The sequence below is a fragment of the Schistocerca piceifrons genome, chromosome 2, assembly GCF_021461385.2.
Source record: "Schistocerca piceifrons isolate TAMUIC-IGC-003096 chromosome 2, iqSchPice1.1, whole genome shotgun sequence".
Taxonomy (NCBI): Eukaryota; Metazoa; Arthropoda; class Insecta; order Orthoptera; family Acrididae; genus Schistocerca; species Schistocerca piceifrons.
Genome location: NC_060139.1, coordinates 915,146,801 through 915,168,241, shown reverse-complemented (window position 1 = coordinate 915,168,241; position 21,441 = coordinate 915,146,801). Strand labels below are relative to the sequence as shown.

The 21,441-nt window shown below is 40.5% G+C and overlaps 1 protein-coding gene across 3 annotated transcripts in view; it reads left to right on the top strand.

Annotated features, from left to right (window-relative positions):
• LOC124777102 (ring canal kelch homolog) overlaps positions 1-21,441 on the top strand; it is a 141,397-nt gene that overhangs the window by 97,931 nt on the left and 22,025 nt on the right. The gene's annotated exons all lie outside the window — the stretch shown is intronic.

Sequence of the window (21,441 nt, the reverse complement as noted above, 5' to 3'; positions counted from 1 at the left end):
ACATTCCCACCCAGTGCCACCTATCCGCAGTCTCTGTCCTCATCCTCCATGTTCACTAATTTTATATTCCCTCTGGAGTTCGAATGTAAATGTGCATCCGCACAGAAGGTTGCGGACTCATTGCTCATTGAGGCAAACCACTTATATGAAAGTGTGGTGTCTATTCTTTCAAACATGTCTGAATGAACAGGCATCATGCGTACATGTAATATGTGTTAATCCAGGGAAATTATCTGACATCCTCTCAGTTCTCAGTGGAAATATAATCGTAAAATTGGTTACACCACGCACTCGTATATCATTGATTCACCTCGATGGGCAATGAATCCACAACTTCCATTGTGGATACCCATTTGCATTTGACCCTCAGCAGTACTCTAAAATTAGCAAGCATGGAGGAAATGGACGGGGACTGTGGACAGGTGGCATTAGGTGGGAATGTGGGTCAACCAGGGAGCATACTGAGATAATCTGCACATTTGTGATAAACACTGGGCCTGGGTGCTGCCTAGTAAGCAGAAGATCCCGGATTTGAGCCCCATGCTGGCTCACGTTTTGCTCATCACTGCTGATTCTGCATACAGTTCCTTTCCTTCCCTTTCTCCCCCTCCCTCCAACATAACTTTATATGATATGTATCACAGCTGCGGATTCTGCATGGCGCTGCTCCGAAAGAACAGACACCTGGAATTCACGTGTAAAATATTGTCATTTAAGGAGACATTGTACATGAAATTCGTTGAAATTTGACATTTTCTGTTTTCTATTCCATAATTTACGTTGGACATTACTGAACGTTTTGGTATATAATACATTAAAATCAGACAATTGAGAGACCTTCAAATAAGATTTTGAATGTTGACGTGTGACTGTCAAATTTCACGGCTACACACATACTGCCACAGTAGAGCAGTCATATCTTGGGAACTACACAGTCTATAAGGCTGTAAATTGCTTTGTTTTGTGCCTACTGCTACATCTCAGAAGCTGACATTATGAATAAACAAATCAGTCCTTTGTTTCCGATACTAGTTTTCGTTGAAAGTAGTGTGATTATCGGTTATTTTTGTAGTAAGCTAACTTCTATTGCATTGTCCGCCTCCATGGCGTAGCAGTAGCGTTACCACCTACCATGCTAGGGACCCAGGTTCAATCCCCAGCAGGGGACTGGGTGTTGTGTGTCCTTCATCATCATTTTCATCATCATTGACTCGCAAGTCACCGATGTGGCATCAACTAAAGAGGGCTCCTCCCGCATGGGGCCTCCCGGCCAACAATGCCATATGATCATTTCATTTTTTCTATTGCATTTTATATGTAAATAAAATGACTAAGTGTAAAAGAAACTGTGACAATTTCGAGAAGATGAAAAGAGCCATGTGGAGCACTTCCTTCCATCAAATATCAAGCCATGTCATGCTTTGTGTCCACCTCCACCGAACACTTGGTGTAAATATCAGCAAGCTGAATTTTCTATCACCCTGTATGAATTAACACACAAACATTATCTTCCTTTGGCAATCAAACCTATTAACAGAGATTTGGCAAATCCTGAGCTACTAAAGAAGTGTTTATGTGGGAAGACCCAGAGTGTGAATGAGTCCCTCATTAATGTTGTGTGGTACCATGTGCCTGAAAATGTATTTGTTGGCCTTATGATTCTAAAGATAGCAGTGTCTGATGCTGTAATAACTTGTAATGGTGGGAACTGTGAAAGATTTACAGTTCTGGAGAAGTTAGGGGTAAAATTTGGACAGAACACAGCTAAAGGACTGCGGGAACTGGATGAGCTTCGTGTATGTGAAGCAGAGTTAGCTGCTCAGCAAATGACAAAACAAGCTAGAAAGAAACGGAGGAGGCAAGCACTGGGCTGTTGTGACACTGAAGAAGACACAGACTATGGGCCAGGGCAATTCTAGTGCATAAAAGACACAGAAACGTATGTCTGTATAAGAATTTGTAATAAAAAGTTTTAAACTTCAATATCTCTGAACTACATTTTTTATAATAAATGACCCGTTTTCTAAAAAAGTACTGATGGTAGAGACATGAAATTTTTGCAGAATCGCAAGTGAGAGATTCAACACGTATGGAACTAGAATAATTAAAATATCCTGAGTTGCTTTGCTTTTATGTTCATTTATTTACAAAATTCTGTCAAAAAATTGAGTGGAAAAAAAAAAAAAAAAGATACATACCCCACAATACAATTTTAGTAATAATTCTAGTGCAGTGTATCTAGGAAGGTGCATTCAATAATTATGGGAAATTGTTAGTTGGTGTCTTAAAAAGTTTCCAAGATAATAGGTCACGAAATTCGATAATTTAACATTGGTGGCGTAGGACATATAATGTCCCCTTAATTATCCTCTGTTCCTTCCTCCTACTGTAGCAATTCATTCCCCCATAATAATTACGTATTCATCTTGCTTTACATGCTGAATTTCCGTTTCGTTACCCTCATATACACCTGTCTATCGCATTTATCTTCCCACTTGTAGTGAAATCTACTCCAGTTATATTATTTTCTGCTGCTTTGATGTCAACCTATATTTGTCTGACTGAAATAATCATGTTCTTACCATTCCACTTCAGTGAACCCATGTATTTCTCAAATCAGGTGTTCCCTTTCCAGATTTTCTAGGTTCTCTGTAGTAATTGCTTACAGTTAATTGCTTACAGTTTTGCAAACTCAGTCCGATGAAAGAATTGATGAAATACTACTGTTGGAATATTAAAGATATTAATCTGACTCTGTATGATTGCTTAACTGTTGATTCCTTCCCTGCCCTGAGATAAGTAATCTTTTATCTAAAAAAAAGTCACCCTTTCACAATGATCATGGCAGAGTTGGACATCTTGTCAGATTTGTTGCTGTACTGCAGGTATTTCTGTAGAAACTTGTTGTGTGAATATATTGTGAGAGATGGAATGCTCACAGACAGAAGTAGTTTGCGTGAATTTTAATATAATTCACCTCTATTCTTCAACGCAAATTACATTTGAGGTGGCCTCTTCTTGATGGGAGCCACCAGTCAACAATGCCGGACTTTCAGTGGAAATTGCTACACATTGTAAAATATTTAAACTGAAAAAGGATTAAAAAGATATAGAACTTTACTTACTCCAGACCAAAGAAATTTAAAATGAAGTGACAAAAGGCAGCTGACAAAGTAACTATCTTGCTTGTGTAAGAAATAAACAAAATGATTAGAATGTCAAATGCACTGAGGGGAAAGCTACACAGAGAGAGAATCGAAGTTATTAACCAGTCATAAGACTTCCAGATATTATTGCAAGAATCGGCATAGACAGGAGCACTTATCAGCTTAGCGATAGCACATACGTCGCCAGCTGCTTATGGAACTGACAATGGGAATGCATACCTCAACTTTGGTGTGCAGCAGTACCATATTCTCATAACACAACTGGATTGAACTCTGAAAAATCTGACTTCAAGATAATGAAGGTCAGAGCATGCTCTTGACCAACATGTGATAGAGTCCTTGGCCGGTGTTCATGTTAACCCTTTGATGATGGGTGCCGATAGTTGTGGGTGACTTTGTGCAAGGGAGGTGTGGCTGTTCCACCAAGCCCCTTGAACAGGTGGTTTGATTTTGTCAGTTACCATTCTAACTGCTGACATATTCACAATTTGCTAGTTTTTTGCATTTTTTGTTGGTGACATTTAATATTTGTATTATATGTACATTCATCATTGGGAGTACTCTATTATAATGGTACACAGCGTTTATTTTATTCCTTCATTGGTGGTGCAGTAATATGGAGGGAAGAGCGAGGAGGTAGTGAAAAGACACTCAGTTTTGTTGTGGCACCTATAATATCATGGAAGTAAACATAATTCTTGTCCTTAATGGTATGCTTTGTATTTGAAAACTATTAACAGTTACGTTATATACTAAACACACTGAATCAGTATCAGGTAATGCGTTTTTTACATTGTACAAAGTGCTACATAAGAAATCATGCTACTTGCAGAAATGAATATTATTTCCATTTTGTTCCTATTTCAAACAAACAATAGGTATATTATATAGATTATTCATGAATCAACACAACAGAAATGAATACAGTATCTGTAGTTTTAGTCACATAATTATGTATTATTTGACAATGCTGAAATAAACACATTGTCTGCTGCTTAACTTTGGTTTTTATACAAATATATACACATAATATTTATGCATAGAATGTTGTTATTACATCTGTATCAGCACCAAGGAAAAGGTTTTTGTTACATGATACATAGAATAAAAGGGAAGTACACACAGTGTTTGTCTGCAGACTTACAGAAAATTCTTGATTGCTTTCATTTGTTGTATTTTTCCTACAGACAACACATGTTCCATACTTTGGCAGGTGTTCAGGAAGATGATGTCCAACAGTCAGCTTTTGTGGGACGCCAATTCGGTTGCAAGCACCACTTGAACTTCTTTTTAGACTATGTGTTTTGCCAGTATTTCCTGAATGAACCCCAACTGGAAATTCATGAATGACAGCTTTCCAGATAGTTTGTACACACAAAATACATTGAAAAAGTTATGTCTGTTAAGTGGAAGAAAATTTTTCAGTACTATTTGGTGCTTATCCTGACGTTTTCCACAGTTTTCATGATCATGTCACTTTGGTCAATGCTTCTCACCGAGTTCTTATTATCAATTACAGCAGAAGGTTTCATACATTTCACACTTGTTCTGTAGTCCTTCTTAGATGTTTCTTGCATGTGTAGTGAATGAAAAATTGACAGCATGTAGACATCTCTTCTGTCACACCACTTCGTTGCCAACATTAGCCCTGAAACAGACCTGAATGTCCGATGTCCTACAGTGAAGTTGATATTGTTGTGATTGCTGCTGAGGCCTTTGGCTAGTTTGTCAGTCTCCTCAGTTGTACCATTGTATAAGATAATAGTATCATCCACATACCTTTTGTAGTATATTACTTTATTTTCAAGTGAACTATCTGATCTGAAAAATTTGATGAGTCATCAGAAGATGAGGAGGACAACAAAGAAGGTACCATGTCTCTGTTTATAAAACAGAAATTGTTATGGCCAAATAACAATCAAACACCATGAAAATCCTAGTTGTCAGTCACATATTCTAGAGTAAAAAGTACAGTTGTTACAAGGAATTCTCTAGTTTTTTCCCCTGTTTGTAAGTCAAGAAATTGTAGCTCATATTTGTAATGAAACAAATACATATTTAACTCCAAGTTCTGAACATCTGACTGACAGAACAAAGAAAGAGTGAACACCAAAAAAACTGCTAATTATTACAGCTATGTCTCAAATTATGACAAGGACAAAAAATACTGTCATTATTGGAGTACTGGTCAAAACATCCACTTCTGGAAAGTCCAATTTTTTCACAACTTCTTTCATGAGACAGATTTTCGTCTATTTCACAATTTTTACTGTACTGTAAAAATAATGGACTACTTGTTCAAACTTCGTCCCATTTTGGATCACTTTTGTTGTGTTTTCAAATGACATTTATACCCATTTGAAAACCTTTGCATGGATGAATCACTCCTTTTGTTGAAAGGGAGACTAAAAATAAAGCACTATACCCCAGCACATTGGCAGTTGACATTCACAGAGGCTTATAAGATTTACAAATAAGAATGATAGGCCCCACCTGTATTCTATTCTGAATAGGCTGTTTGCCAGTACTCTTAGTTTTTCCAGATGATTGAGCTCCTTGGAAAAACTCTCTCATAGTGTGGATAGTGTGGAATCACGTATAAAACAGGTAACAAAAGTCATCTCAAAAAGAGATATGGGCTCCAAAATTGTTGGCATACTCATAATTCTTATTCTCAACCCAGCATGCCATCTTCCTAGATGTTGACCTCCTCCTCTCTGATTGCTCCATCCACACCTCTGCCCTCATTAAACCCACAAACCACCAACAGTACCTGCATTTTGACAGCTGTCATCACATTCACACCAGAAAATCTGTCCCTTATAGCTTGGCCATCTGGGGGCGGCGTGTCTACAGTGACAAGAACTCCCTTGCTCAGTATGCTGAGGTTCTCCCCAAGGTGTTCACAAACAGGCCCTATCCCCCAGACCTAGTCTGCAAACATGTCTTCCATGCCATTTTCCCATATACCCCCAACCTTTCCACCACCCCAAAAACTGACCACAAAGGAATGTCCCAGTACCATCCCAGACTGGAACATCTGAACCACATCCTTTGCCGGAGCTTTGATTACCTATCATTGTGCCCTGAAATAAAGGACATCCTACTCAATATCCTTCCCACCCCTCCTAAAGTGGTGTTCTGTCGCCAACCCTTCCTACATATCATCTTGGTCCATCCCTATGCCACTCCCAATCCCAACCCCTTGCCACAAGCATCATATCCCTGTGGACAACCCAGGTGCAAGACGTACCCAACTGATTCCATTTAACTGCTTGTCCAAGTCCTTTGCTGTCTCTGACAGAATTACATTGTCATCGGAAAACTGCAGAGTTTGTATTCTCCCTGTATTTCAATTCCTATTCCAAATTTTTCTTTGGTTTCCTCTACTACTTTCTCAATGTACAGATTGAATAATATCATGGGTAGGCTACATCCCTGTCTCATTCCCTTCTCAAGCACTGCTTCCCTTTCATGCCCCTTGACTATTATAACTGCCATCTGGTTTCCGTGCGAGTTGTAAATAGCCTTTCGTTCCCTGTATTTTATCACTGCTACCTTCAGAATTTCAAAGAGCATATTCCAGTCAGCAATGTCAAAAGCTTTCTCTAAGTTTACAAATGCTATAAATGTAGGTTTGGTTTCATTAACCTATCTTCTAAGAAAAGTTGTAGGGTCAGTAGTGCCTCATGTATTCCTACATTTTTCTGGAATCCAAACTGATCTTCTCCGATGTTGGTTCTACCATTTTTTCCATTCTTCTGTAAAGAATTCGTGTTAGTATTGTGCAACTATGACTTAATAAACTGATAGTTTGGAAACACACACACATGGCAGCACCTGCTTTCTTTGGAATTATGATTATTACATTATACTTGAAGTCTGAAGGTATTTCACCTGGCTCATGCCTCTTGCAGACCAGATATAAGAGTTTTGTCGTCACTGGCTCTCCCAAGACTCTCAGTAGCTATGGTGCAATGTTGTCAACTCCTGGGGCCTTGTTTCAGCTTAGGTATTTCAGTGCTCTGTCAAATTCTTCTTGCTGTATGGTATCCTCCCATTTCATCTTCATCTGTGTCCTCTTCCATTTATATGATACTATCTTCAAATTCATCTCCCTTTTATAGACCCTCATATACCGTTGCCATCATTCAGCTTTCCCTTCTTTGCTTAGAAGTGGTTTTTGTCTGAGCTATTCATGTTCATGCAGCTGCTTCTCCATTCTCTAAAGGTCTCTTCAATTTTCCTGTGAGTATATATCTTCCCCCAGTGAAATATACTTCCAAATCCTTACATTTGCCCGTTTTACACATCCTCAAAATCTCATTTTTTAGATGTGGGTATTCCCTTTTGCCTGCTTCATTTGCTACATTTTTATATTTTCTCCTTTTGCCAGTTAAATTCAAAATCTCCTCTGCTATCCAAGGATTTCTACTAGGCCTTGTCTTTTTGCCTATTTGATCCTCTGCTGCCTTTACTATTTCCACCCTCTGAGCTAGACATTTGTCTTCTGCTGTATTCCTTTCCCCTTTTCAAGCCATTGTTGCCTGATGCTACCTCTGAAGCTTTCAACTACCTCTGGTTTTTTCAACTTATCCATGTCCCATCTCCTTAATTTTTAAAAAAATTTTTTTACAATGTATGGGCTTTAATCTACATTTAATAAATAATACATCATTGTCAGAGTCCACATCTGCTCCTGTAAATGTCTTAAAATTTTAAATCTAGTTCCAAAATCTCTGTCTTACCATTTTATAATCAATTTGAAACCTTTTGGTGTCTCCAGGCCTATTCCACATATACAACCCTCTTTTTCTGATTCTTAAACCAATTGTTAGTGATGATTAAATATGCAAAATTCTGCCAAGTGGTTTCCTGTTTCTTTCCCCCACCCCCACTGACTACATTTTGAAAGCACAATAGACAGCTTGAAGGCATCCCCCTATCCTTTATACCCGCAATAACATTGAATTATGTAATGAACATTTCATTGACATGAACATTTCACTTCAGACTACCAACTTGTCACACTGTACAGCTCCCGGCTCAGATTCAGTTTATAATCAGATGATTATATTGTATCCCTCGGCCAAGTGGTGTGCCAAGAGTGTGATTGCTGTGCATGTATTTAAAAACAACTGTTTATTTGTTGAACATGAACTAAAACTTAGTACAACTTTGGAGGACAAAGGTCCACACATGAATACAGCTGAAATGTCCTTCTGTAACAGAGCATAGCGTTGGCCACTATGACGAAGCTCATGATCATCAGAAGTGTCAATGAGCTGAGGAAGCAGGCCTTCTGAAGTGGCTGTCAGGCTATGGACCTGGCAAAGGCTTAGGATGGCATGACAGATGTATAGCAGCAGCTGCACCAGGCATTTTGGTCTGAAGCATAGGCTCGAGGATGGCTGTAGCAACCTAAGTACCTGCCAATGCAGGAGCAGCTGCTTGCAACTCAGATGTTGTGGTGGCTGCAGGAGGCTTGATGGTAAACAGCTCAGCATCTCTTCTGTTGACAAACAACTTGCAGGGACTATGCCTGGCCTGTGAAGCGTATCCGTACATGTGGTGGCTGAATGTGCACTGGCCCAACCCTGCCTTTGCCACTTGAGGAAGAGGATCCATCCATCTCAGAGAAGTGCAGCATCCAGTGGAACAGGTACCGAGTAGCTACCAGAACAGAATGGAATAAGACAATCAGGCAGTGAGGAGAAGGCACAGGGAGAAGCTGAGGTGGCAGCGAAGAGAACATGGAGGCACAATCCAGGCCTGGGAGAACACACAGTGGGATCGGCAGAGTCTGTGGGGATGGCTGGCTGAACACGGATGGCTGCGGAGGAAGTGGCTGTGAGTGCATTGGCAGCAATTGCTGGGAACCACATTATGAGTCCGTATGTGACAGGACCAGCAATGACTGCAGAGGAGGTTGCGTGGTCAGCACAGGCGCAGCCAGGAACAGCTGTGGTAGGGCCAGCAGTGACTGTGGAGCAGGCCACATAATTGGCCGCGGAGGAAGTACTGGCTAGTGCAGGCTGTGGAGGAAGTAGTGGCAAGAGGAGTGGCGGCAACTGCTGGGGATAGCAATGCGTGGGTCGGCTGTGACAGGGCTGGCGACAACTATGGGGGAGGCCACATGATTGGGTGCAGAGGCGCCCGCAACAAGGGAGATGATGGGCTGGCTGTGATAGGGCTAGCAAGTGAGCAAACATCAGTGATGTCAGGGTTGCTGCTGACAGGAGGGGCAGTTGTGAGAGGGCTGACGACAAAATGATCAGCTTGTGTTGCTATCGTGCAAGGACTGGGCCGGTATGAGAGGGATGTTTGGCATAGAACTCTGTGGTCAAGAATGGTGTGGCGCACAACACGACAAAATTGCAGCAGACATGATGGCAGGTGGTCCAGCTTGCAAACACAAAAACTTCTGGATGCGCTGTTTGAATGCTGTGGAAAAACTGAGGAACCTGAGTGAGTCAAATGGCACTTTGCAATAGTTCTAGCTTTTATGACCCCTGAATTGGAGGGATGGAGGCAACAACAACTCTGATGACTGAGAATACACTGTAACTGAATGAATTCGGAAACATGAGGAATTCATAGACCAGTAATAGCAAGAAAGAGAAATTACGTTAGAACAACATGTGAATGGATTGACCAAATTACACAGAAGAAAGAGCACTGCCAAGAAGCAGCGTCTGCTGAGAAACATGAACATGACTTTCAAGAAATGCCTATCAGAATTGAGACAAACAAACAACTGAACACAGGTACTGAATACAAGAAGTGATCAGTTGATGTCAGGTGCATAGCGGACACCCTTGCATTGTAATAAGGCATGAACAGCCCTCATCTGGTACCTGGTTGGACACACTCGCCCAGTAGTGAGATGCATATGCAGACTGTCACAACTCAAGGAAGATGGATGCGGTTGAAAAACAATTATTGAGAAGATTGAAACTTGGGTCCAGCTAAAAGAATGAAAAGACATCAAGGAACACTGAAACATGTGAAGATGCAACTTTCCCATCATTGTCCAGGAACTGTCATTCATGGGAAGATATCCCGGGGGAATGTGACATGGCATGGTAGCATCAGGCTTGGTGTGGTAGAGGGGGGTAGCCAAGCGACAGACGAGAACAGGAGCTGGTATTGCAGCCAGCGAACCAGAGCAGATGCAGGAGTGCATGAATCTTGAGCAAGCACTGCACTGAGAAACCACATGACAAGTGTCACACTTATCACTTGTCACGAAAAATTGTCCTTGCCACCAATTGGGTGGTTGGTCTGGAGCCCGGAGCTGAACTGTCTGTGAAGGAGCTGAGTGACAACCTAAGTTATTTATTTAGCATATGGCTAATACGGACATATCATGAAATTAAATTACCTATACATATGTACATACTGACACACAAGAAACTTAAGTTTGTCTTTACAACTGAATATCCAGTCCTTCAATCCAGCGCACTGCATCTGGAGTTGCTAGCAGGAAGTCCTCTTTGGCGCCATGATAGGCTCGAATCCTGCATTCACTGACAATCTGGTGAACAGTCTGGTGTGGAGCCCCGCAGTCACAAGCTGGATCAGGCAGCTTCTTCCACTTAAAAGAGAGCATCCCTGCATCGCCCACGGCCGGTACGGATTCTGTTGAGAGTAGACCAGGTCTTGCATGGTAAGTCGAATCCACTTGGAAGTTTAGCACTTGAGAAGATGTTATGCAGGTGCACATCTGTCACTGCTTCCCACTGACCTTTCCATTCTTCAAGAGGTTTGAAATTCTTAGCAACCATGTCAGCAGCTTCGCACAGAGTTGGATGGCGTGATTTCAGTCTCTTGCGATTTAAAAGTAGCAGGTTGCTATGCACGGTGGAATTCTCTCATAAGGGCAGTACATCTGCGTAGATCAGGACCTAAGTATCCATCAGTGAAGGAATACAGGTACAGGACCATAACAGGGAACCACGGGAATACAAATAGGTGCCTGGGATGGCAGGGCTGTTTACCATGACCTGCACTCCACTTATATCGGTGCTGGTAGATTCGATTGAAAGTTTGCAAAGTAATATTTCAGAGCTAGATCAGAAACGTAAGGACTATGGAATGAAGATTAGCATCTCCAAAACGAAAGTAATATCAGTGGGAAAGAGATATAAACGGATTGAGTGCCAAATAGGAGGAACAAAGTTAGAACTCATGGACGGTTTCAAGTACTTAGGATACATATGCTCACAGGATGGCAACATAGTGAAAGAACTGGAAGCGAGGTGTAGCAAAGCTAATGCATTGAGCACTCAGCTACGATCTACTCTCTTCTGCAAGAACGAAGTCAGTACCAAGACTAAGTTATCTGTGCACCGTTAAATCTTTCGACCAACTTTGTTGTATGGAAGCGAAAGCTGGGTGGATTCAGGTTACCTTATCAGTAAGGTTGAGGTGACGGATATGAAAGTAGCTAGGATGATTGCAGGTACTAGTAGATGGGAACAATGGCAGGAGGATGTCCACAATGAGGAAATCAAAGAAAAACTGGGAATGAACTCTATAGATGTAGCAGTCAGGGTGAACAAGCTTAGATGGTGGGGTCATGTTACACGCATGGGAGAAACAAGGTTATCCAAGAGACTCATAGGTTCAGCAGTAGAGGGTAGGAGGATCGAGGTAGACCAAGGAGAAGGTACATGGATTCGGTTAAGAATGATTTTGAAGTAATAGGCTTAACATCAGAAGAGGCACCAATGTTAGCACTGAATAGGGGATCATGGAGGAATTTTATACGGGGGACTATGCTCCAGACTGAACGCTGAAAAGCATAATCAGTCTTAAATGATGATGATGATGATGAATTTCATTCAAGTGATTTCCAGGATAACGACTCACCATGGAAGTGCTGAAAAACGATCAGGGCATTCTCATACCCTTGGGGTGGGACACTGGCCTAAAAGGCTGAAGGATCAGCCACAATCAGTGGCATGAGGTTGCAGAAGCAATTTATCCATAGGACATGTGGCCTGTAATTAAAAAATTGTTGAGGTCAAGATGGTCTCTCCATTGCCGAAAGATTCCGGATTAGTCCCCCATTCAGATCTCAAAGAGGGATTGCCAAGTGGGAAGTGACCATGAGAAAAAGATTTAATAATGAATGAAAGGATAACATTCTATGACTCAGAGCATGGAATGTCAGAATTCTGAATGTGGCAGGGGAGCTAGAAAATCTGGGAGGGAAAAAAAAAAATTGTAAAGGCTCGATCTACATGTAATGGGGATCAATGAAGTGAAGTGAAGTGGAAAGAAGATAAGGCTCTATGGTCAGATGGGGGAAGGGAAAAAAAAGAAAAAAAAAAAAAAAAAAAAACCTGAGGTACATCTGCTGACGCCACAATCAGAAGATTAACAGATGGAGAGAGTATATGAGGGCAACACAATATGTAAAGGGATATAATAATCTAATAATCATGGAGCTTTGGAATGATGTTATAGGGGAAGGAAAGGTTGGTGAGGTTATGGAAGAATATGGACTTGGTAGTAGGAATGGCAGAGAAGAAAGACTAACAGAGTTCTGCAATAAACTTCAGCTGGGTAATAATGAACACACTGTTCAAAACTCATAAGAGGGGTTATATACTTGACAAATGCCTTGAGACACAAAAGATACCAGCTGGGTTACATTATGGTCAGACAGTGATACGAAAATCAGATATTCAGTTGTGAGGTGTACAGATATGAACTTGAACCACAAATTAGTGATGATGAAGAGTAGGCGAGGCTTAAAAAAATCAAGTGGAAAAATCAACTTGTAAAGAAGTATGGTACTGTGGTACTGGGGAATGATGATTTGTGTTTGAATTTCTGTAAGGCTGAAGATACAGTGATGATAAATACAAGGGTGGTTTGAAAAGTTCTCAGAATGGAACAGAAAAAATAGTACTTACATCTCTGAAACGTTTTTCTATTTTGCAATGTAGTCTCCTTGTAGATTAATGCACTTGGTCTAATGATGTTCCAGTGCCTTGATCCCATCTCGAAAATTGAGTTTTCTCCAGGCCTGCAAAATAGTTGTCAACTCCGTCTATTAGTTCTTTGTTTGAAGTGAATCTTTGTCCATCAAGAAAAATATTCAGTTTTCAGAAGAGTTTGAAGTCTGACGGAGCCATATGAGATGAATAAGGCAGGTGTGGCAAAAATTCATACCTTAGTTCATGTAATTTTGCCATGGCGATGGCACGTGTGTGCAGACGGACATTGTCTTCATTGAAAATGACTTTCTTCCTTGCTGAACCTGGCCTTTTTTTCACGTGTCTTTTGTTGCAACTTATTCAGGGGGTTAGCATAGTATTCTCCAGTTATTGTTTGCCCAGTAAGAAGATAATCTATAAATAGAATCCCCTTTGCATCCCAGAACAATGCCATGACCTTTCCTGCCACAGGAATTGTCTTTGATTTCTTTGGTGGTGGAGAATCAGCATGTTTCCCCTGCTTTGACTGTTGTTTTGTCCCTGTAGTGCACCCAAGTTTCATCTGTGGTCACAAATCGGTGCAAAAACTCATGTTCATTTCTCCTAAAATGGGCCAAAAATTGTTCCAATACGTCCATTCTCATGTGTTTGTGATCCAGCATCGAGAGCCACGACACCCATCTTGCAGATAAATTTTTCATTTCTAATTCTTGAGTTGAAATATGATGTACCCTTTCAGATGACATCTGGCAAGCATGAGCAATTTCATGCACTTTCAATCGGTGAGCCTCCTTCACCATTTTGTGCACTTTTGCAATTATTTCTGGTGTAGTGACACATTTTGGCCGACCACTGCGCGTATCATCGTCATCTAAGGTCTCCCGAGCAAATTTAAATTTTTTTGTCCACTTGGTAACAGTTGAATATGAAGGAGCAGAGTCCCCCAGTGTATTCTGGAAATCGGCATGAATATCCTTTGCTTTCATACCTTTCTTTACGAAGTATGTAATCACTGCTCGAATCTCGATTTTTTTTTTTTTTTCCATCTCCACAAATCACTACACAGGGACAACAACAGAGTCACATCGCCACCACAGCTCTCTTCCAAGAGCACTGAAGTGGCACATGTTTACAGGCAACAGTCCAATGAATATCACACGAATAACTCATTGCCCTAGCACTGATCTCTCTAGAACTTTTCAAACCACCCTCATACTATAGTAGGCAGTTCAGTTGAAGAGGAATGGACATCCTTAGCAAGGGCACTCATAGAACTTGAGCAGATAAAGATAGCTACTGGAAGATATCTGTGAAGAAACCTGGGGTAACAGGAGAAATACTTCAGTTGATGAATGAAAGAAGGAAGTAGAAAATTACACAGAAAAAGACAGGAATTCAGTGATATAAGTTACATAGGAATGAAATAAATGGCAAGTGCAAGGAAGCTAAGTCAGAATGGCTGTAGGAAAATGTGAAGAGATCGAAGAAGTGGTCATTGAAATGACAGATTCAGCCTATATAAGGTGTCCCGTGAGAAATAATCATTTGAAGCAAAAAAGTCTAGTAAACCAGGGCTTAGAATGCATACCTTAAGGGCTAGGAGCACTTCTTCATCTTTGATACTGTGAAATACATCTCTTCTATCAAACAAGTGATCATAGATTTTAAGGTATGTTTCAGAACCCATGTCTGTTAGACAGTTTCTTCTTCTTTTGGTCCATACTATCTCCTCTCAAAATATGGAAAGCAGAGAGCTTGAACTAGAAGAGATTTGTTTCACAGTATCGAAGTTGAAGTGGTGCTCATAGTGTCACGTAGAAGAAGGTGTAATTAGATGAATGACAACACTAACTTCACTTAACGAAGATTCATTTATCACTTGCACGTAAAAGAGCGCGGAGCAAACTGCCTCCAGCCAGAACACATACATTATATATATACCAACAGAACATTCCAGTACAATGATTCTTGACATATGTGGATACTTCTAGAATGTACTCGAACCGAATATAGAAATTAAAATTTTACAGTGCAGGTGAGTTTTGAACTCACGACCCTCCATGCAGCAGTCTGGTATCATAACCACTACACCACAGTGCTTCTCAGCTTATTCTGCGACATTGCTCCCTCTTTAAGAGAACAGCATCTCGGTGTTATGTCCTCCTAGTCTTGGAACGAGTCATCGGTCCTGCGTATTCCAACTCCTGTTGACTGAGTCTGTCCCTGGCAGTGATCTTAGAACCTCTTTTGCCACTACACTCTTTGTCACCTCTTTGCTTGTTGCCTGTCGCTGGAGCTTCAAATTTACCCTGGGTTGCAGGATCCTTATAGGGCTTCATTCGAAGCGCATGGACTGTATCTCTGGTCTTTTGTCATCTTGTGTCGGAGTCGAAATCTTCAACTTCATAAGTAACATCAGGCAACTGTCTTACAACCTGATAAGGTCCAAAGTAGCAGCTGAGGAGCTTTCTCAGAGAGACCAACCTTCTGAACAGGAGTGAAGATCCAGACGAGGTCACCAGGCTGGTAGACAACAGGGCGGTGGCTCGCATCGTATCTTCGGTGATCGTTTTCTTGAGCCTGCAGCGTGCAGAGTTGAGCTAACTGCCGAGCTTCCTCAGCTCTGGTTAACATCTGGCCGATTTAGTCGTCGTCCACAGTGGAAACATACTGGTTGGTTATCCTGGCTCCTCCAGATGTCAGTCTTCCTTGGTGCCCAAACAGGTTCCTCATGCGGCATTGTAGGAATGAAACTCTGCCTGGGTCTCGACGTTTTCACTGTTTTAAAGGGAAATGAAGGATGAGAGACTGGGTTCAATGTCTGTTCCACTGCCTCCCTTATGACCTCTTGAAGCATCTCGTTTTTTTGCTCGCTGTGCAATCCAAGTGCCTTCTGAACCTCCTCTCTCACTATCTGACAAAGAACACTTGTAAAATCGGTTGCTTCCTCCATCATGGACATCAATATGACATTTGGAAGCTGTTCTAACTTCTCGTGTGTAATTCTTTTTCGATGCATTGCCTCGATATACTGGCACCATTTTATGAAGTCGTCTGCTGTCAAAACCTCCTTCAGGAGTAGCGCTTGATACATGTCCTCAGCAACACCCTTCATGAGATGTGCAACCTTATCTTCCTCCTTCATTCTAGGATCCACTATTTTACACAGCTCCAAGACGTCTTGAATGTATGATGCTGTCGTTTCTCCTGGACGCTGTGCCCTGCACTTTAATTCATCTTCAGCCTTGCCGAAATACTTGCGCAGTTCCGCCTGGAATACTTCCCAGCTTGTGAACTTCTCCTCATTGTTCTCATACCATTGCTTGGCAGTGCCCTCCAAGTAGAAAAGTATACCTTTAGCCACTTGTTTGGCTCTTGGCCATCATCACCAGAGAACCCAGAAGGATGTCTCATGTGGTGGCACACAGTTGCTGTCACCGTAATGTCCTCTTCTTCTTCTTCTGTCTCCGATAGATTGCGATCTGTTGAATATGGCTCAAACTCGTGTTTCTCGCCACGTAAATGGCGGCTCTGTCGTGGCCTGATGGGAACCACTGTGTCGCCCATAATGTGCGCTATCACAAGTTCCAATACCCATTGCTTCCACCAGAATAATATCATGTAGAAGAAGGTGTAATTAGATGAGTGACAAACACTGACTTCACTTAACGTGGGTTTATTCAGCACTTGTACAAAAAAGAGCGTGGAGCGAACTGCCTCTGGTCAGAACACTTACAGAATATATACAGCTACAGAGCATTCCAGTACAATGATTCTTGACATTTGTGGATACTTCTTGAATGTACTCGAACCGAATATAGAAATTAAAATTGTACAGTGCAGGTGAGTTTTGAACTCATGGCCCTCCATGCAATAGTTTGTATATAACTACTACATCACGGTGCTACTCAGCTTCTTCTGCGACAATAGCTCTTCAGGTATGAATTTTGGGGCCCATGTTTACTGAACTTTTCTTAGTTCGAATAATCATTCCTATAATGTCCCAGAATATTGACCAGGGGGGACACCCTATAGATATAGTAAATTAGTAAAGAAATTAAATTCATTGCATACAAATTATAAGAAAGGACTGAAAAGAACTTTGAGTGCATTGAAAAGCAGGGCTGGTCCTGATGAGCTACTGTAGCTAACACTTTGATACTTTGATGCCTTGAACTGCTTGAAAGGACCAGAAAATTTTGGCACTATTTAAGTAAAAATGCGTGTACTACTTCTTTTTAAAATTTGACATAAATAATTAAATATTCCACAGATATAATCACAATTATAGACGTAACCATTAGTAAAAGTACATCTTATGAGCAAGCATCCATCCTCAGAAAGTTCCAATAATCTTGAGGCTCGTGTATCCTCAGGTAACTCAGTAAATTTTCTTACATGAGTCTTCTTCTCTTTGTATAACACTCCTTCAGCCATTTGCAGTTGCTGTTTTCCTTGCATGAGAGAGAAGCCAGCCCAAGAGCCAAATAACAGCTGGAGTCCGTATCCGCCATATTTGTACGTCTGAGATTTGACACTGCCAACTATCAGTATATGCAATATATTATTGCCCAATATTATTAGTCTAGAGGGTGCTGTAGGGAAAGTAAAGACACCACAGAAACAGTTCTGAGGCTGCACTTGGTAACAAAAATGAGGTTTAAGAAAAATCAAGACCCATTCATAGGATTTGTCAACAACAATGTAAAATGGTGCAAGATATTAAAAAAAAAAAAAAAAAAAAAAAAAAAAAAAAATGAAAATTGCATAGGGAACGATGGTATGTACAAGAACCAAGAAGAAGCACTGTGAGTGGAAGACCTACAACAAAATGTCCTTATTAAAAAAGGTGTAAGACAGACGCAGCCTTACTCCTCTGTTGTTCAATATAAACATTGAAGAAGCATGACAGAAATAAAAGATAGTCTCTAGAGTGGGATTAAAATTCCTGGTGATAGAACATCAATGATAAGATTCGTTGATGACATTGCCATCTTCAGTGAAAGTCAGGAAGAGTTGCAGGACAGACTAAATGGAATGAGCAGACTTCTGAGCAAAGAATAATAAACCAAGGAAGGAAGAAAGTAATGAGAAGTAACAGAAATGAAATTAATGATAAAGTTAACATCAAAACTGGGAGCTAAGAAGCGATGAAATGAATGAATTCTACCTTGAAAGCGAAATATTGTGTGACATGTGAATCAAGGAGGGTAGAGAAAGGAGACTAGCACAAGCAAAGGACACATTCCTGGCCAAAAGAAGTCTACAAGTGTCAAACATAGGCCTTAATTTGAGGAAAATTATTGTTTAGAATTTGAACCATGGATTGTGGGAGAACTGGAGAAAAGACTCAAAGCTTTTGAAATATGAAAATTGGGTGGACTGACAAGATTAAACTGGCATAGGTAATACGCTTGACAGATTTCCAACACCTGTGAAGTATTTTTCAGTTTTATTAAACACCATCTTTTTGAATCTTTGTGCATAGTTCACACATCTCGCTCTTTCACTACTGTTTTTCCTCACTGACATTGTATTTAACAAAAAGCCAAACAAAACACAAAACAGAGTGCAGAATGATTTATATGCGAGTTCTCACTGGTTTGTTATAAAAAGAAGAGCACTGGAAACAGTGTTGCCATCATGTATATTTTACAATAAAAATTCAGTGACGCAAAATATACAGAATGTTGAAAAATTTTTAACACTTTACACAGAAAAATATTGTCCACTGTGTTTGCACTGACCACTAACATATTAACCAAACAGTTTTTCATGAAGCTCTCAAAAGTTTTCACATGGAGGCTTTTTGAGTAAATAATTCATAAAAACTCGTAAAATGCAATTTTTTACGTTTTTATTAATAAATATTTACATAAGATAGATAGCTGGAGCAGAGGATACAGTTTATAATTACATCAATAGTATTTGTTAATATGACAGGAAAGACAGGGTTCTGAGGCTTTACAAATAAAAATAATAATAAAAAAATATCTTAAGTGGAAAAATTAACTTACATTTTGTATTTTCATCGTATATTTGTAACCTAAAGGAAACCTATAAGTTTGCGAGTCTCAACTAAATTTCAACACACTAACAGGGAGCTTTAATGGAAAACATTTGTCAGGTCTCAAGTACTTTTAGTTTATTAGTCATATTTTTTTGTTCTCTACTGTTTTAAGAGTTATTTACAAAATATACATATTTCAGAGGGCCATACCATTTACAGAAATTAAGATAAGACAAAAATACTTTATTTCTTAACACTTATGGTATAGAGGCCTAATATATATTTTTTCCAGGAAAATTCATGGCCATGAATTGACATGACCTGTATGATTTGAGATGAAATCACCCACTGTATATTTTCTGAGTAGCGACGCAACACACGCATAAAAGAAGGTTATAATTAGGCAAGCTTTTGGAGCCAGTGGCCCCTTCTTCAGACAGAAGGGTTGAAGAGGAAGGAAGAGGGGTGAAGGAGAAGGACTGGAGAGGTCTAGGAGAATGGATGGATTTCAGAAAACTCACCCAGAACTGTGGGTCATGGGAGGAGGCTCACCGGATGGGTTGAGAAGAAAAGATTGATTGTTGGGGTCTGCACCAGATGAGGTTTGAAAACCTGAGAGCTTAAAGGAGGAAGACAGGATAATATGGAAGACAGAGATTACTGCTAAAACACTGTGCATGACTTAATAAGAGTGCAAAAACTGAGTGTATTGTATGTAACAGAGGTGGGAGGGGGACAGTGAAAGATGGAAGAGATTAACCTAAATTAAGGTCAGGTGGGTGGTGAGAACCAAGGACATGTTGTAGCACTTGTTCCCACCTGTGGAGTTCTGAGAAACTGATGTCTGGGGGAAGAATCCAGATGGCACAAGTGGTGAAACAGGCATCAAGGCACGATTGTCATGTTGTAGAGCATGCATGTATTAATCAGCTACTTTGACAAGGCCATGTCTTCCTAGAATCATGCCCTGAAATGAGATCCATTCCATCGGAGATTTTGCCCATCACAACTCGAATAGCTTTTTGTCACCCTCCCAGTCTCTGCAGTATTCTTGTAAGACCCTATGCTCCTTCTGCACCCATCTTGCTATTTTATGGCTCCTATTCCTGTGACCATCCCAGCCACAAGACTTGCCTTATGCACCCTCCTACCACCACCTATACCAGCCCTGTAATTGGCAGAACGTATACTATCAAAGGAAGAGCCACCTGTGAGACGACACGTCATACACCAGCTGTTATATAAACACTGTTTGGTTTTTTACATTGGCCTGTCTACCACTTAATTATCAGTTAGGATGAATGGGCATAGGAAGAGGGAGTATAGGGGCTACACACAATATCCTGTTGCAGAGCATGCTCTACAACATAATAATCATTACCTCAATGCCTGTTTCTCCACACACACCATCTGGATTTTGCCCCCAGACTAGTTTCTCAGAACTCTGCAGGTGGGAACTAACACTACAACATGTCCTTGGTTCTCGCCACCCAACTTGCTTTAATTTCGTTAGTTTCTTCCATTTCAACATTTCTTCACGGTAACTACTCCTTTCTTCACTCCATTTTAGTTTTCTATGTCTTTCATTTTCATACATGTCTGTTTTTTGCTGTCTCCCTCCCACCTCTGTTACGTACAATGCACTCAGCTTTTCACTCTTATTAAGTCGTACATGATGTTTTAGCAGTATTCTCTGTCTTGTATATTATCCTGTCTTCAACCTTTAAGCTCTTCCAAATCTCATCCGGTGCAGCTCCGAACAATAGACCTCTCCAATCCTTTTCCTTCAACCCTTCTGCCTGAAGAAGGAGCCACTGGCTCCAAAAGCTTGCCTAATTATAACCTTCTTTTATTTGTGTGTTCTTCCGCCACTTGGTGAGTAGAGTTTTTGCCTGTCCAGTTACATTATATTGTCAAAAATTGATCGAATACATTGTTATATTAGCTCACTGTTTATTTTGTAACACTGCTGCTTTCGTGGATGTGTGACAACACAGCTTATCACAGTGTTAGCTGAAGCAGTAATGAAGGAATAGATACAGGCTTGCAATTTTAAAACAACAATGGAAAGATACAAGACAAGGCTATTTGTGACTGGTGCATTTTGTACACAGGTGCACCCGCTCGAAGGTTAACACGCTCTTTGCAATTAAATTTAAATCTGGTATCATATTACAATTTGTTATCTGTTTGATTTCCCCTAATAAATATATGGAATGTTTTCTGTAAATATTCATGCACGATTGTTCATTTGGTATCTAAGAGTTAGTGTGGAAGATGTCTCTTAGTAAGCAAGTGTGTGATGGTGTTCGTG